General features: G+C 41.7%; 1 long non-coding RNA gene across 1 annotated transcript; it reads left to right on the top strand.

Annotated features, from left to right (window-relative positions):
- The first annotated feature begins 2,363 nt into the window (after positions 1 to 2,363).
- LOC115249683 (uncharacterized) lies at positions 2,364 to 10,729 on the top strand. The gene is made up of 2 exons (XR_003888364.1): positions 2,364 to 2,651; positions 10,417 to 10,729. It is a non-coding gene; the product is annotated as an uncharacterized lncRNA (long non-coding RNA).
- The last annotated feature ends 7,024 nt before the right edge of the window (positions 10,730 to 17,753 follow it).

Here is a 17,753-nt window from a genome sequence, read left to right as displayed (position 1 = left end):
CTCCAGCTCCTCCCATGCAGCCTGCACACTACGAGATGCCAGAGCAAACATGGTTAGTGTTATTTTAGAGGACAATTACATAGAGTTTAGGAGTTTATCCCTTGGTCAGCACAGGGCTGCTTTAAAAACACTGTGAACAGAAGAACAAACACGTGGAGCCCACTCGTTCTCGCTCTCTCTCTCTTCAAATGACCTTGAACTCTCAGGCATCCACTTTCACTCAGCATTTGTCTTGCAATCGTGCTGTCCATTGTCCAAATGGGACAATTATCTGCAATTTATTCTAACTTAACGGACCACTTACCCGGTAAATTAAATTCCACATTAGAAAAAACAACAATGAGGAGAAGATAAGACAAAAAATTCCCTCAGTGGTATGAGGTGAAAGGGCACAGGGCATGTCAAGAGCTACCCCATTCCCAGGAATATAATATAGTCATACAGATGCAGAAATAACTGTAGTTTTTAGGATTGTTTTAGAAATAATATAAAAATGTTAGTTCTCCCTCTTCTATCATGGTTAACAGCAATTAAATTCCATGGAAACTCCAAGCTGTGCTTGGATTCAGCTGCATTTTCATTACATTTTGAGAGTCATAAATAATCTCAATCAGCCTCAAGAGTCAATGGAAAAGCACCAACTCAGCACTGACATGCTGCTTTACATATGTAAGGTCAAAAAGAGCTCAGACTCATCTGCAGCTCTAACCAGGAAATGATAACAACTATGCGTAGTTTATTAAGTCTAGATTACATTTATTCTGCAAACTGCAGACAGCATTGTCGCCAAAGACACAGACTGAAATGTTGCATTGTCAACATCATTGTCTACATCATTGTCTTGTTCAGGTGCCTGCCTGCCTGCCTGCCTGCCTGCCTGCCTGCCTGCCTGCCTGCCTGCCTCCCTGCCTGCCTGCCTGCCTGCCTGCCTGCCTGCCTGCCTGCCTGCCTGCCTGCCTGCCTGCCTGCCTGCCTGCCTGCCTGATAAAACATTGTCATTTTGTACAAGACATGGCCAAGATGCCCAAGGCACACACATGCTTAAACTGAGATTGTTGGGGGATTGGTCAGTTTTAACACTTTTTGATGGCAGAAAGAAAGACAACAGGAGGTACAAAAACACCCCGTTCCTTCTATTCACAGATATTCATTTATTATTCTAATAATAATAAAAATAATGAAACACACATGAAATAATAGCAAATTAGGTTGGAAGCTGGATTTAAGTATGTATAACTTTCCCACATGACTATAACTCACACATGCAAACACACCTGTACACACATCCAAGGTTACTTGTATGCGACAGATTATGAGTATAAATGGCAGCTGTGTGTGGCTCTAATGATCTGTCATCAGCTTTAATCAAAGGCTACAGTAGCAGTTTACCAAGGTGAGACTGTTCCATCTGTACAGTCTGGGCTGAGCTGCCAAACAGTGCTCTGGATGAGAGCAGGAAGAACTTTGGAAGCCGCACAGTGAGCTGATCTTCCTATAATGAACTGGAGCAACTACTTGCATGTTTGGCATGTGCATACAGAGCCTCTGACTCATTGACTCTGGTCAATGATTGTGTCTTTGAAGGCAAAGTCCACATAAGTCAACATCAGGAAGACAAAAGATGCACTTCATAAAATGTGGAGGAGTCTAAAAAATGCACACATCAAAAAACTGTCCAATCACCAGATTGTAACCACAAGGTTGTCCATGGCTCCATAATAACAAACGAGACGGAAATATTTGTTTTATAGTTAGTCCTGTGCTTTTCTATGAGAAATTCCAATAAATCAGTGTCATGTAAGGTAGTGGGTAAAAAAGATTTTCACCCACAGCACTTTTTGTCCCCAAAGTTATACAAGATAACACTAGTTCCAGAAATATTAACTAAGATCTTTAGGAAGCCATTTCCTTTTTAATTAACCATTAATATACTAAACAAACATTCACTGTAATAATTGAGCTGGTTTATCATAGCCAGACATGGCTGAGACTGTATTCTGTAAGTCTAAAATAGCCTTTTAAGACTACTCTGAACTGGCTTTACATAGATATGAAATAAGTAAAATTCAATTGCGGAGTTGATGCGGTAGGAAGCTCCGCCTTCCTGGATAGAATTTACATTATAATCCAGAGATAGGAATCGGATTTACTCTTTGATGCAACGGGCTGCATGCGGGTTGAAATAACAAAGGTGCACAGCAGTGGGCCCCAGGGTCGGTTTACTCAGTGGTGTAATGTTTGTTCTCTTGGTCCTCACAGGCCCCTTTATCAGGGCCCCCTGTCAGGCCCACTACGACCCTATGAAAGGTCTTTGGCTTCAGTGCATTGTGTATTCTGCCACTGTGTACAGTCTGTGCAGAAAAGCAAGAAAAAGAGCCAAAGGTGAGGTGGTAAAGGCAAACATTAAAAACGGAGAGATGTGGAGCCTGCAGGTCTTGGTTGTGTTCCATAAAGAGGCCATCTATGGTTCTTCAGAGTGGGAGAAAGGGGTGGAGATTTAGGGTGCATTCCTCACTCTTGATGCCTTGAAGGTGTGTCAAGAAGACAGGCTTGGGCCCCTGCAGGCTTGCAGGCCACAGCAGGCTAATATTGTCTTGACCTACAACAGATAGGAGCACCCCTCTTCCCTCAGCTATGGTCTCAGCAAAAAGGTCAGTACAACAAAATCAAGGACACAATAAGGGAAAGGTGTTAACAGAAAACACTTCCTGTAGTGGCTCCTTCTTATTGAGTCACACGACCAAATTTCCATCACGGTTCCAGTTTTCTGGGCCTCCGTCCGAACCGGCAGTCAGCAGACTGGCACTGAGATTCAGTTTTTCAGCTCTGTCATTACTCAAAATGCTGCAGAAAATTACATTTAATGTCACTTTTGAGTTGTATTTGATATCACTTAGACCAGATAGCTGTTTTGGAGGGGCAGGTCCTGATAATGATTGGGCTGCAGAAATCAGCTTGCACGGAGAACACAAAAAGAAGCTTCATTTTGCCACCTCTAGTTTTGTGAAAAGCAAAAGGAAAATAGGATGCAGGCCATCAGAATAAGACATGAAAAGATGGTGAATGCTTTTGGTCTTCCAATATAAAGAAAGGTTAAGCATATTCCTAAGGAGTTTAGGGTTCTCCTTGGGAAAACGACACAGCTTTAGCTGGAATTACCAAAGTGTAGCACATCAAAGCCAACTCTTCGTCATGAGCCAAGGCTTGTTTCATCCATGTTTATCCCCCGATACTGACCCTCCAGATTATTAGTTAATCAATCAATCAATCAATCAATCAGTCAGTCAGTCAGTCGGTCAATCAATCAATCAATCTTTATTTATATAGCGTCTCTACCAATCAAAAACTCCCCTTTAACAGGAAGAAACCTTGAGCAAGACCAGGCTCATGTAGGGAGACCCTCTTGCTGATGAGGTGGGTCTAAGATGAGAGGCTAAGGAGATACCATCTAGAATGATAATGTCATCTAATCTATCCCTGAGAGCTTCAGGACCAAACATCATGACCTTGGTTTTTCCTTAAGTTAAGGAAAAGGAAATTTGAGGTCATCCAAGACTCTATGTCTTTAAGACAGGTCTGAAGCGTCACTAACTGCTCTGTCTCCTCTGGTTTCATGGATAAATATAGCTGAGGATCATCAGCATAACAATGAAAATGTATTCCATCCTGCAGAATAAGGTTTCCTAAGGGAAGCATGTACAAGGTGAAAAGGATTGGCCCAAGTACAGAACCTTGTGGAACTCCATAGCTAACCCTACTGTATGAAAAGGGAAAGCCTCTTATCCCAGCATCGCTCCTGCTGGCTTTAAAACTTCAAACTCAGATGTTGAACAGTTGACACTCAACAGGAAGTGCTGTAATATCAGTCAACTATCATTTGAAGGATGATGGATTTGTGTAACCTTTGCCTGCAGGTCTTTCATCTCTATATACATCAATACTGCAATGAGGTCTGTCATCTCAGGAGGGTCAGCCTTGAAACAATTTTGATTGTATAAGATGCTATATAAATAAAGATTGATTTGATTTAAATAAAGATTGATCTCTAAAATTGTTGCAAAAAATATTTGTGTCTTATCAACACAATAATTACCTATTACAAAACTGTGCAGAATTGAAAGAATCATGCTACAGGGGATTACAACACCAGTAAATCATGGTGCAATAGTAATTATTCATATGCAAAGACTGACAAATTCACAGTAAATTCTTTATTGCACAGGACCTGTTGATGCAGGAGAGTGACCACAAATGTGAAATAAGAACTGTAACTAATGGCAGTTAATTAAAAGTGTAAAATAAAGTGGAAATAAGTGGAGATTTGGTCTCCCTTTGTTTTCATACTGATTGTGAATTACATAACTTCATTGGTTCTTTGCTGTTTGGAAGTCATAAATGCCATAAGATTGCTTTTCAAAGAGGTAAAATTTATATTGATGCACTTATGGTTCTAATCAAAATACAATTGAAACTAAGCATTTGCACCATACAAGGTGCTGTTAATGAAATCGAACTGTGTGCATAAGGAGTAGAGTTTATTAGTCACAGTCACAAAAAAGCACCATTCACCTGCTGCCACTTCATGGCTCATAAAACCTGAAGCAGATAGATGGCGGTGCACTCAGTTTACCCCGCTAACATCTGCCTAACTGGCCACGTCACCAATGTCAGCACAGCTTAGAATGGTGTGAAGGAAGCTGGTTATCAATGCTTTTGTTCCCACACTTGTGAATAGATTCTTTTGTATTGCAGATTATCAAACTATAGGCAGGGAAAAGGCCCGTCACAGAGGGACAGATTTTTATAAAAGCATAGTGTAGTGTAAAGCAATCCAAGCGTTTACTGTGTTTGCACAAGGTGTGCATGAGCCCCAGAGTGGTGAAGCTTTTCTAGGGTTGCTGGGAAGGCCACCTGAAAGGCGGAGAGCTTGCACACCTGTTCTCTGTTTGGTCAATACCCCCAACCACACAGCACAATACTAACGGTGCCAATCTGAAGCGTGCTTATCTCTTTTGGCCCAGATTGGAGTAAGGAGTTCTGAAGTAAGTCGACGCCCTTGGGTGGCATGGCTCAGTGCAAGGCTGCTGCATTCCATTTCTCATGCTGGAATTAAAGCTTGAGTGACCATAAACTCACAGATATGGGTGATTGTGTGGCTGTGTGATTCTAAACATAGAAAGATGCTAAAATCTGGACACTTGAGCTTCTAACTTTTAGTCAGACCTGTGGAGGCCACCAGGTCTTGGCAGCTTTATGCTGCAATGGTGAGACTGGTTATAAGCTCCTGTTACTTCGGTGAGGACAACTCCTGCTCAAAGCGATGGGGCCACTGAAAGTGACAGAAAGCAGGTTTCTGGACCATAATGACCTACTAGGCGCCAAGTTTGCTACACCAAAAACCTTCCAATGAAGAAAGCAGAAGTTGGCAGTTGACCGCCCAATCACTCTATTGCCCACATGAGGGAGGGGGCTGTGGACTTTGAATATATCTCAAAATACACACAAACACACTTGCTATTTCTTTTGGACAGCGTAGAGTCGCTGGTGTACGTCACCAGCCTGGCTACAGTCGACCATTACTGTGGAGACAATTCACAGTCCAGCCATTAACACTGCAAGAGCACTGGAAATGTTGACACAAACCTGGCAATGTAATGTCTAAATACACAGCTACCTAAGAAAACATTTTAGACTTAGAAAATCCTGAATAGAATTTAAAAATATGGCCCAAGAGCGCAGCTGACCCAAGCATATCCTGCTCCCCACATCTCTTTTTTTCTCTGTGTGCATGAGAGAGAGAAAATAATAGTTCATGGAATATGGTTAATGGTGTCAATGATTACCTGATCATGTTTAAGCTGTATCCAGCTGACACACTGAAGGCTAAAGGAGGCAGAAGAAGGGGGGAAGAATGTAATATATCATAGGAGGAGGAGATAAAGAAGATTCATCTCACTTCTATTTTCTTGACGCTTCACTGTCAGAGCTGTGTAGCATCATCCCAAGACAGCCTCGAGTCTAAACAGAAATCACACTGACATCCAGAGAGAGACAGGATGCTGGGAATGAAAAAGGGACGGACGGAGGTGGGACATTAACATTGCTAGAGTGTGTGAAATGTGTGTATGGGGGAATCATTTCAATAACTCCAAATCCTAACCAGTTCTGGAAGAATGACTTTTTCCTATTCTGGCTCTTATTTTCTGAAATGTTGAAGTCAACAATGACACTCATGACTGTGAAAATCTTTGTCACTGTAGATACCAAAGGTGTGAACCTTTGCAGTCAGGAGAGAAATAAAAATGCCTGATTTTGGAATAGAAAAATATTACAGAATAGAGAGAGATTAATAAATTATGTAATCCCTCCAGAATGAAATAAACTCTTGGTCTGCTGCATTTTTCTTCCTGTTTACTCATTGTCCTTTTTGATGGCATCAAGATGTGAGCTTCTGACTATCAGCACTCTTATCTTTCGCTGAACCACTAAAACAAATGATTGACAGGATAAAAAGATAATCGATGAGATTAATACAGTTAAAAGGCAGCTACGATGTGTAACATTAAAGATGCTCTCCTCTTCTTGTGGAAACTCTTTGGTGGACTTCTTTTAGAGGGAGCCAAACCACAGTGCACTCATTGAGATTCAAACCCTCGGGTCATCATCCTACATATGAAAGCTTTTACAGGATCCTACAGAGAGCACTTTTTTAAATTTCACCGACCCCTTCCCCACAATCTGCCTGTCTTGTCATCTGAGCTGTAAGCTCTCTGTGGTTTTGGCATACTGGTAGAGAGATCCCAGCATTTCCTTTTGTGGGGAGAAGTCTTTATTACAACTCAATACAGACCAATTATTGTAAATATTATTTCACTAAAAAGACCAATTATAGAACAACACTTTATACACTTGCAGCAGTAGAATGAGCATTTTTTCTCCCTTTTGTATGTGGTTCCCCTTTGTCAATGCAAAGAGGAAAATGAGGAAGGGAATTACAAGCAGGAGTCCAATTTACCGGTCGATCTTCGTTCCTACCCTCACCTATGGTCATGAGCTTTGGGTAATGACCGAAGGAACAAGATCACGGGTACAAGCGGCCGAAATGAGCTTCCTCCGTAGGGTGGTTCGGCTCTCCCTTAGAGATAGGGTGAAAAGCTCTGCCATCCGGGAGAAGCTCGGAGTAGAGCCGCTGCTCCTCCGCATTGAGGGGAGCCAGATGAGGTGGCTTGGGCATCTAGTTAGGATGCACCCTGGACACCTCCCTGGTGAGGTGTTCAGGGCATGTCCCTCCGGTAGGAGACCCCCGGGAAGACCCAGGACACGTTGGAGAGACTATGTCTCTCGACTGGTCTGGGAACGCCTGGGGATCCCTCCGGATGAGCTGGAAGAAGTAGCTGGGGAGAGGGAAGTCTGGGCTTCTCTTCTTAGGCTGCTGTCCCCGCGACCCGACCCCGGATAAGCGGTAGAGGATGGATGGATGGATGGATGGATGGATGGATGGATGGATGGATGGATGGATGGATGGATGGATGGATGGAGTCCAGAGTGAAGATGTAGAAATCCAGCTGGGCTGAAGCAGATGAGCTGAAATAAATGTTCATCTGCAGCCTATACAGTACATCATCTTCCCAGTCAACCTGTTTGTTCAGGAATTTCACAGCTTAAAACCGCTGCAGATTTCACTAGTAACACTATAGAATCATAGAACAATTATGCAAGAATATAAGAAACATTCTATTCATCCATTTAAATCAAACTTTCATTTGTAATTTTTTTTCAACATACATTCACTTCAAATAACCTGTGATAGTTTTCTACGTAAATGTATAGTTGTGACTTCTATATTAAATATAAGATCTAGCTTTCAGCTACAGACAAAAGTGGTGGTCACATGAAGAATAGAAACAAAAACATTTTTTCAGCTCCCTGAATATTTGTTTGACTGGTGATGTGTCCCAGGTGCAAATGTGGAGTTTTTTCCTGGGATGGCCCACGGAGCGACGACCCCCTCCTGCCTCTGTGCTGGTTTATACTCCCGCACCCCCCTAACTCATAAACCTGTCAGAGAGGATGGATAGATGGGTGGATAAAAACTTTTTTCTTGGGATAACATCTCAAAAGATTCAGGGGATATATGGAATTCTGAGCAAGTCTCACTAACTGATGTCTTTAAGATTTTAAAAGAGCAAGTAAAAGTTTGTTTTTTTGGGGGGGGTGTAACCAAGAAAAGGGTTTGATATTGCATCATAGGCACTTAATTCATTCATCATGTTCGCAGTTCATGCGGAGAATGCAGGTTAATGATATCACATTTGTTTTATCAGCAGCTCATAACTAATAAATTACAAGAGAAACAGCAGATGGAGGATTTGTGCACTGATGCAGCCACATATTATATATCAAATACACAAAATTAACCTTGCATGTATCCATCCAAAAAAATTTCATTCACCTCCAATACATTGAAAAAAATAAATTCACACATTTTATATACATATTTTGTACAAAGAAATAACAACAACGGCTAGATGGCTCTGAATTGACCAGCCACTGACATGAATAATTCACATCAGACCATATTTGAAACTTTTTCATAAATTTCAGGACTGTGACTTTTTCCCCCTACCTTCTATTTAAAACATTTAAAAAAAACCATTTCATATCTTGTAAAAGAGAAGTCAGTATAATAATATTGTATATGGTAAAGTTAGAAAGTTTGCAGGGCCTTTCACTTTTGGCATATATTGTCATGGATTTTTTAAATCAAATTTTATCCAACTGATCTACATTCTATAACCCACAAAGACTAAATGAATACAGGCGTTTAAACTTTTTTTTAACCTGCATTTTTAAAAAAAAGACTACATTGATGTACATATTCAGACCTTATGCTATGACACTTGACCTTTACCTCCAGAAGCTTTTCATTTATCATTTTCACCGTTGAGCATTTTCTAAGCCTTGATTGGAATCCGTGATAAATTCAATTAATCGAAGATAATGTGGAAAAGACGCACACCTGTCTATATAAGAATTTATACCTGGAGTTTGTAAAAAACTACCTTAGGTCTATGCGAATCAAGATTCTCCAGCAGTATCACACTGCGGTGGTGTTTTTCCGCTGCTGATTTTAGTATCTGCAATATAATAAAATGTAAAAAAGATTATTAAAAATTCTGACAACTGTATGTCTACCACTAAGTGGCGCCAGTGAACCGTTTTCCTTCCAGCGACATTCAGCAGAAAACAAAAGAAAGAAATTTTGGGAAAATCAGAGAGAGCTAATTGGTAACGTGTGCTGATTGTCAGAAGCCAACAGACAGACCACGAATGGGTGCATGCTGAGCAAACTCCTAGATCTTTCTTATGCAATTACACATTTGGTGGGTGATTGGAATAAAATGCAGCTGAATTAATTGTTAATTGTCTGAAAATGTATTTTTCATTTAGAAAACATTGGAATCAAAGATGTTTATAATGCATAAACAGCCATTGCCATTCCATTGTATCAACATTCTGAATTTACAATAAGTTAAAAAAAAATACAGAAAAGGTACAATAAATATATATAATATAACAAAATACTCATGTGTATTGCACAAAGAAATGATAAAATGTTTCCTGCATGCTTAGGAAAAAAAATAAAAAAAATTGAATGAATGTTAATTATGTTCTGATTGATTGGAACTTTTAAGGCGACAAGGTGATTCAGTGAGCGGTGATTTAGATTTAGAAAGTATAAGCATGCAATTGTGCAGCAAAAAAGAAGTTCAAAGTAGGACAGATATTCTTCTCCATGATAGGAACTGAAGCAAAAAGCCACAAAGAGCTACAGAGCAATTTCAGCTCCAGAACTAAATGAGCAACATGCACACAAAAACAAAACAAAACAAAACAAAAAACCTGGCAGCAATCTCACTCTAAAATCACAGCATGCCAAGATTCTTCTGCTGGCCAAAACAGAGCCTTTGAAGCTGACAACTGCCAAACCCAGACTTAAGAATCCACCTAGAGGAAGCTTAATAGAAAAACTTTTATATAGTTTGTATAAAAAGTATATAAGTTTTTTTTCAGTTTGCATGTATCTTCGGTCGATTTGGTGCGGTCTGGCTTTGGAATATTAAACATTTGTCCAATTCCTGGAACTCATTTTTTCTCACTGTGTGGGTTTCAAAAACACACATGTGGATGAGTTTACTTCTAACAAAACATTTTCAAGAGTGGATGGGATGGGGGGTACCCCTGCAAAAATGTATCAATCTTCATACGTCAACACCTCCAAACAAAAGGGATTTCAACTGCACGCAGAAGACGTCAGAAAGAGTTCTAAAAGGAGACAGCGACTGTTTTTCATCTTGTTTTCAGAAGCTGCTGCCAGTTTTCCTATTGCTAACTATTTTTGTTTGCTTTGATTAGTAACTTTTGTGACTGGGAGGTCGCCGGTTCAAACCCCAGGCATGCAAGGACCAAGAAAGAATGGACTGGACTTGGATTGGTGGCCAGGAAGCAGACTGGGGTGCAGCACCACCATCCACCCCCTCCACCCATCCTCATTGTCAGTGCCACTGTCAACCCTAAACGTCCCTTCAAGTGCTCCCCGGCGCTGGATGCCAGCTGCCCTCTGTGCCCACATGTTGCATGTTACATGTGCATGTGTGTATTTTTGTTGGCAGAGACATAATTTCATTGAAGGTGTGTACTGACAATGATTAATAAAGGATGTCTTCTTCTTCTTTTCCAGTTTTAATGGCAAACACATATTCATGGAGAAAATAGTGGTTCATTTAATTTGAGCGGTAACTCTGTGTGTACAAGGAGGTGAAAGAAACTATGATCACTTGCCAAATGTGCATCCTTCCACTCCAGAACCTCATGATCTGCAAAAAGCATAGACCCAATCCTGAAGTGTCTGCATAGAACTTCTGTCCATGATGCTGATGAATAGAATCTAGCAACCAATCAGACTTACTGCTGGCAATGTGGCCCAAGCTCAGTCCCTGTGATCAATCAGGTACCTAAAAAGGACTTCCCAGAGGAATACCTGATGTACATGGTGGAACATTTGCTCTGTGTCCACAAAGCAAATATTGACTGGCATATTTGGTCCTAGCTGAGGGGTTAGCACTTAAATTTTAATGTTTTCACAGCCCTTATGCTGCAATAATGCAAGGTTTTGTCATTGTGTGCAATAATGCAATGTTTGTGTTCCCTGGCTGTGATGTCATTTGTCATGTCCATTTTTTTTTTTACATTTGAACCATAGCTCATGGCATCATGGTGGGTGTAGTATATAAACAAGAGTCATAGTTGCATTCAGAACACAATGGTTCTGAATCTGTCACACTAACATCATTCTACTAATATAGACAACAGTAGAAGCCAGCTCATAGGGAAGATCGTTGGAACCCATCACCAGGTGATTGACGTCCTGGGAGAAGGTACCTACTCTGTGGTGATGAGCTGCTGCAATCTTTCTACCAAATAGATGGAGGCTGTAAAGCTGTTCAGGTAATGCCACAACATTGCTGATGTGGCTCAGAGAGAGGTCAGCATCCTGGGGGGGCTGAGACGTCTCAATCCAAACAAGTCCAACGTCATCAGCTGGAAGAGCAGTTTTTCTTCTGAGCAGTTATCCTGGATTTGAGCTCCTTGACCAATAGATCGTTATCGTCATGGGACCAGGGCCCTTCTGGTGTCTGAGGTTAGACCTATTACACATCAGCTGTCCACAGCTCTTGATCACTTAAAGACTGTTGGAATTGTTCATGCCGATCTTAAACCTGACAACATCTTATGTGTGAACCGTAACCAGCTGCCAATCAGAGTGAAGTTAGCATGGACTGGCTCAGTATTTAGAAAATATTGATTCTACTTGGCCCATCCAGACTCTCTGCTACAGGGCTCCTGAGGTTTTAGTAAGGGGCGTTTATAATGAGGCCATAGACATGTGATCTCTAGGTGTAACAGCTGCAGAACTGGTGCTGGGGACCTTCCTCTATGGTGTCAGTAATGAATATGATTCACGGAGAGCCATCATAGAAACACAGGGACCCAGATTACTTGGTAGACCTAGGAAATTTTTCAAATCAAATCAATCTTTTACAATCAAAATTGTTTCAAGGTGCTTTCCAGAATCCCGGGGCCTAACCCCAGACAAGCAACAGTGGCAAGGAAAAACTCCCCTTTAACAGGAAGAAACCTTGAGCAGGACCAGGCTCATGTAGGGGGACCCTCCTGCTGATGGCCGGCTGGGTAGAAAGAGAGGAGAAGGGGGGAGGACAGGTAGAGGATAGAATAGGGAGAGGAGAGGAGAGGAGAGGAGAGGAGAGGAGAGGAGAGGAGAGGAGAGGAGAGGAGAGGAGAGGAGAGGAGAGGAGAGGAGAGGAGAGGAGAGGAGAGGAGAGGAGAGGAGAGGAGAGAGGAATAGAGCATAAATTTTTCCCATTCAAGACACCAAAAGTGCCACCCAGTGAGGCACCTCCCAGTAAAAGAACTGTATGTGTCCAGGAGCCTTGATAAATACCAAAATGTTAAACCTGGATCCTAAAGATTGTATGTAGTTTGGTGGTGACAGAAGCTCTCATGTTTATGGATCTGGAATGGTATTTATATGTGCAGCAATGGGCTCAGAGGGAGCCTGGAGACACCATGACCACCATCCTTCATACCTGCCTCCTTTAAGTATCCCTGACTACCTGACATACGTTCCACACCTCACTCCAGCATTAACATGCACTTTACAAATGGCTTACGTTGACCTCTGTAATTTATGCTAAGTGCTGACTTCACTGTACTTTTAAATAAAAGGCGCATTTTAGATTGAAGAATTACATTTTTTTAGTCTGTCAAAATGTCAAACTGAGGAAAAAGATTTGGGCAACATTGTTTTTTTTTTGTTCTTTTTAAAAAAAGCATTACTTCAGAAAATTCAAGTTTTTATTTGAAGATAATTTTCTTGTTCATTAATAAAAGAATTGAATTCCTCACAAACAATGTGATATCTTTGTTCTTACTTGCACCTGCAAGGGTGTGTTGTGTTCTTGGAGCTGTGAGCCTGGATGTGAAGCTGTCAGCCTCACAAGCCTTCCGAGTGTTGCACCAAGGCCTGGTCCAACATTCACCTCACTCATGACAGGTTCTTTCACTGGGAGTATTCAGTGCTTAAAAATGCAGCTTTAATGACAACTCAAGATAGTGATTATGCTGAAAGATGGACTCTGCACAGCAAATTATATTATTATATATATTATATATTATTCCTATATATTAGGAATAGTATATAGTTTGGAATGATAGCAAACACATTTAAAGGAAAGAGAATAGAAGATCGTCTGCATATAAGCATTAAACTAGTTGACCCTCACATTACAGCAGCAGGACAAAAGACAGGATGTGGGCTTTGAACCCTCCCCCCTTTGGATTTCCTAGTTTATTTACAGGCCTTTGAATATCTGCTCTCTCCCATACGCATATAATCTGTTTCTTTCGTCGTACATACCCACTCTGACACACATCCGCTCTTACATGTTGAATGTTAGATTCCATGAAAAAGGCTGCTATTTCCTGTATATGAATGAATCAGAAATGAGCTGAATGGATATCATTCACATTTTAATTTGGGTGACCTGAAAATAATAATTTTAAAAATGAAAACAAGAAAATGGCCTAAGAAACAGGCCACACCAAGAACTTTGACTTTATTAATAATAGTTGTTGTCTTGATGATAATCCCTCTGTCCAGGGATCAGCTTGAAGGTCAGGAATGTGACCGACCACAGATCTGAAATGAACCACATGTCGGGCTGAGGTTCCCCATAAGTTCAGCTGAGCTTTACTGGCTGCCCAACCTCGGGGAGCCTTAGTGGGCCGATCGAGTTACCCCAATCTTTTAGGGACAGTGAAAACCTCCTGGTTCTACTTAAGCCACCATTTTATTAAAGATTTATTGCTGCCATGTTTGCCAGTTGCTGTGTTATTCCCTCCATATGAGGGACTAATTCATAGCATCGAATAACACACAGACCAAGAGATTTCAGAGTGGTTCCCAGGCTGGAGTGATTAGGGGCTCTAAGGGGGAAGAGAGAGAGAGAGAAGTGGGAGAGCGAGAGAGAGTATTCCCATTTGAGCAAACATTACTAGATATGAACCAAGCAGCAAACCCGCCCGCCACCAGTCCCGTCAACATGGCAGCGTGTCAGACAGAAGAAGAAAAAGGTAATAAAACAATTGATTGCACAACAAAGTCACAGTGGCAGTACCTTTGAGCACCTTTGGGGATAATTAACATTATTAGCTCATCTGTTGGTGATTTACAAAGGCCAGTTGATGAACACCAAATACAGAAGCCCATGGGGCTTTCATTATAAATGTAAACAGCATGATACAAGAATTAGAATCACAATCAAATCTGTGCAAAAATCAGGCTTGGTGCTAATCTGTCTGAGACCTCTGGGGGCCATGTAAATGCTGTGTCCTTTTGCCGGAAGCTGGTGGGGGCGATGAGGAAGCTGGAATCCCTGCTTCATTGTAATAATTGAATTACTGTGGCTAACAAAGTAAGCATTAGCGCACCCACGGTGGCATTTGGAGGAGACCCATCCCTCTTTCCTTGGCGAGCCAGCCCTCACCATTTAAAGAAAAGGACATCAACCCAACCCAAATTTAGTAGCTGCTTATGAATGTATAGACATTTATGTACAGACATAAAGATAATGTTCTAAAATAACTTGTGCTTACTGCAATAGCAGCTCTGATTTGACTAGAGTATTACTACTCACTCACTCACTTTCTACCACTTGTTCCTCCACTGAGGGTTGCGGGGGGACTGGAGCCTATCCCAGCAAATGGGCGGAGGCAGGGTACACCCTGGACTGGACGCCAGTCAATCGCAGGGCTAACACATATAGACAAACAACCATTCTCTCTCACACTCACAGGCAATTTTAGAGTTTCCAATTAGCCTAATCCCCCATCATGCATGTCTTTGGACTGTGGGAGGAAGCCGGAGTACCCGGAGAGAACCCACGCAGGCACAGGGAGAACATGCAAACTCCACACAGAAAGTCCCCAATCAATCCCAACCGGGGATCGAAGCCGGGGCCTTCTTGCTGTGAGGCCACAGTGCTAACCACCACACCACCGTGCCGCCTAGAGTATTACTATTTGTAGGTAATTTGTTTTGACTCTTTGTTTTCTAATTTGTTTTCCACACCATCTAACTGGGGGCGGTTTACTGGGATCCTTATTCCACAAGCTTCCAAAAACTGAACTGCGTTTCAACAGAATTCATCCTCCAAATCCCCATACATATGTTCTCGGGCCTTTGCTGCCCCCTGATGGATGTTACATCATATTGGTGAGTATTCATCGTCAAGCGGCGTCGATTACAATACATTCTATTGTGCCAATTTTTTTTTTTAAGGATTTCAAATAAATATGCTGTGAAATGACAATTGAATTGTCTGAGAGAGCGCAGTATAATTAGGTGTAAAGCAAATAAATGTTTACTTGTGACATTTTTCCAATCGCTGTCTGATGCTGGAACTGAAGAACAAACTGCTGTTTCATGTCCAGTCACCATTAACACACTAAACACTAAAAGTGTTCATATTTTTCGCGAAGTGGTTTGTTGTGACTGATTGCCATCCGAGCTCAGCAATGACCCGCTTCCCTTTTGGCAGTCCAGCACGTGTGTATCCCCAGGAGTGCAGACCTGCACGGGCTGTTATACAACAATGCGCTGCTTCTTGGCCTCCAGTGTCTCCAATGACACCCACTCCCAAAGTCACACACAGGCCCAGTTGTCCAGTCAAGCTGCACAAAGAGGAAACATGTCATCTGCTCAGAAACAAGAACATGCAGCTCCACAAAACACTTCCACAAAGCAGGATCAGCATTCAAGTAAAGAAGTGTAGATGCTCAAACCACACACATATACACAGGCGACAACACAGGAAATGGGCTGCAGCAGAGCTGTCCTTTACATCCTCAGTCCCACTGTAAAGGAATACTCAACATCCGTAAGCCTGGATGACTAAGCGTACATCAGCCTGTATGAGGCTGTTTCCTTCATAATCATCCCCATAGTTCCAATTAGCCTAGAGAGGGGCCTCTCTGTAGTATCTAAGGGTTTCTCTATTACTGTACATCACAACCTCACCATGAAACATAGAAAACACACATTCAAGCGATTTTGTTGAATGTGTGTTGGATTCTCCTTCAGACAATCCAGTAGAGGAGCAGTCAGGTTGGTCCTCGTGGTTCTCCTAATATCTATCATCATGTGATAGCAGATCTTAGTGAGCATTACTTTGTTATCAATAAACTACAATGAACTACAAAAAACAACCCTTTACTTTCCATTCTGACTGTACACGTACTCGATGTGTGCTGCTTTCACATCCACCAATGCTCAATTTAAATGGATCAAATAGAATTACAACAATCATTTTCAGTTGTCACCTTTTTCAGAGGTGGTTGGGGTTTTTTTGGTTGTTTTTTTTTAAATTATAGATGTGCTTCTCTTCCAGTCATTCTCAATAAAAACAGTTTTAGTCCTTCAAACATTTTTTCACAAGATTATTGAGTTTTGTGCTGAAAAAAAACTATAACATGTAAAGTTGAGACAGATGCACTGAAAAAGAAAGCTGTTGTCCATCGCTTTTATGAAAGACACTGGTGTAAACTGTATGCTCGCTTGCTGTTTATCCCTCACCGATCAAGCCCCCTCAAGGATCATGTTATTGCGAGAGCAGTAAACTTATCCTAATACAATGCAGTCACAGATTTCTTGCTGTGTTTCTATTCTGTACACATGGGAGCCACAGAGGAACTGTTTTGGAGTTACCCAAAGCCTTTTTACTCCGTCTGCACAGTCATTACAAGAGCCTGATAAGAGTGTGTCATTATGCGGTAATGTTGCAGAGATCCTGTTGTTCCACGCTGCCCCGAGCCCAGCATCTCATATCCCACATTGCTCTCTCTTTCTATTGCTTTCCTGAACTGGGAGCGGCGTGCTGTTATGCCCATGGTCTGCTGAACAACTGTGGCATTCATCTAAATGGGATCAGATAGAGTGTGGGGTCTGGGCACCCTCTGTGTCAACATCCCCTGAGGGACTCTGCTGCAGGACCAAGTCTGTAAAGACGGTGCAACTCTTATCAGACACGTTTCAGACACAGAAACAGACAGATCTTGACTAACTAGTGAGAGGAACTCCGGGTCATGAGATCAGGCCAGTGATACCATCATATATGGGCAAGGGGAGGTGATGAGAGGGATCAGGTCAGAGCAGGTTTGTAGGTCAGGTTCCCTGTGGAGTGTAGTTAGATTGAGGAGGTGTTAACAGCGCTAAGAAAGGTGAAAACGACTGAGGTAAGCAGAGAGGATGTTAAAGACCCCTTGCCAACTAAAAGGGATAATCATTAATGTGATGTCATCAACTGAGGATGATACATGATACAAAGACAATGTTAGACTGCTGCATTTGGCAGTGTAGTGAATGATGTTAGATCGTGAGGAGGCAAAGTTCCTGCTGTGGGTGAGAGGCAGAAGGCAGGACTAAAACAGAGGGAAAAATGTTACATTATAACATATTACATATACAAATAGCTTACATCATTCATTAGGTTGATTAGCAAGATGGCTGATATCCAGTCAGCATTGTAGATAAACCAGATATCCACAGTCACATTTTTGTGAGGAAACAACTTCTGCTTTTTAAAAATCAAAGTTCACAGGGTGAGAAGAAAAAT

This window comes from Takifugu rubripes, chromosome 4 (assembly GCF_901000725.2).
Source record: "Takifugu rubripes chromosome 4, fTakRub1.2, whole genome shotgun sequence".
Taxonomy (NCBI): Eukaryota; Metazoa; Chordata; class Actinopteri; order Tetraodontiformes; family Tetraodontidae; genus Takifugu; species Takifugu rubripes.
This window is presented reverse-complemented; position numbering and strand designations above follow the sequence as displayed.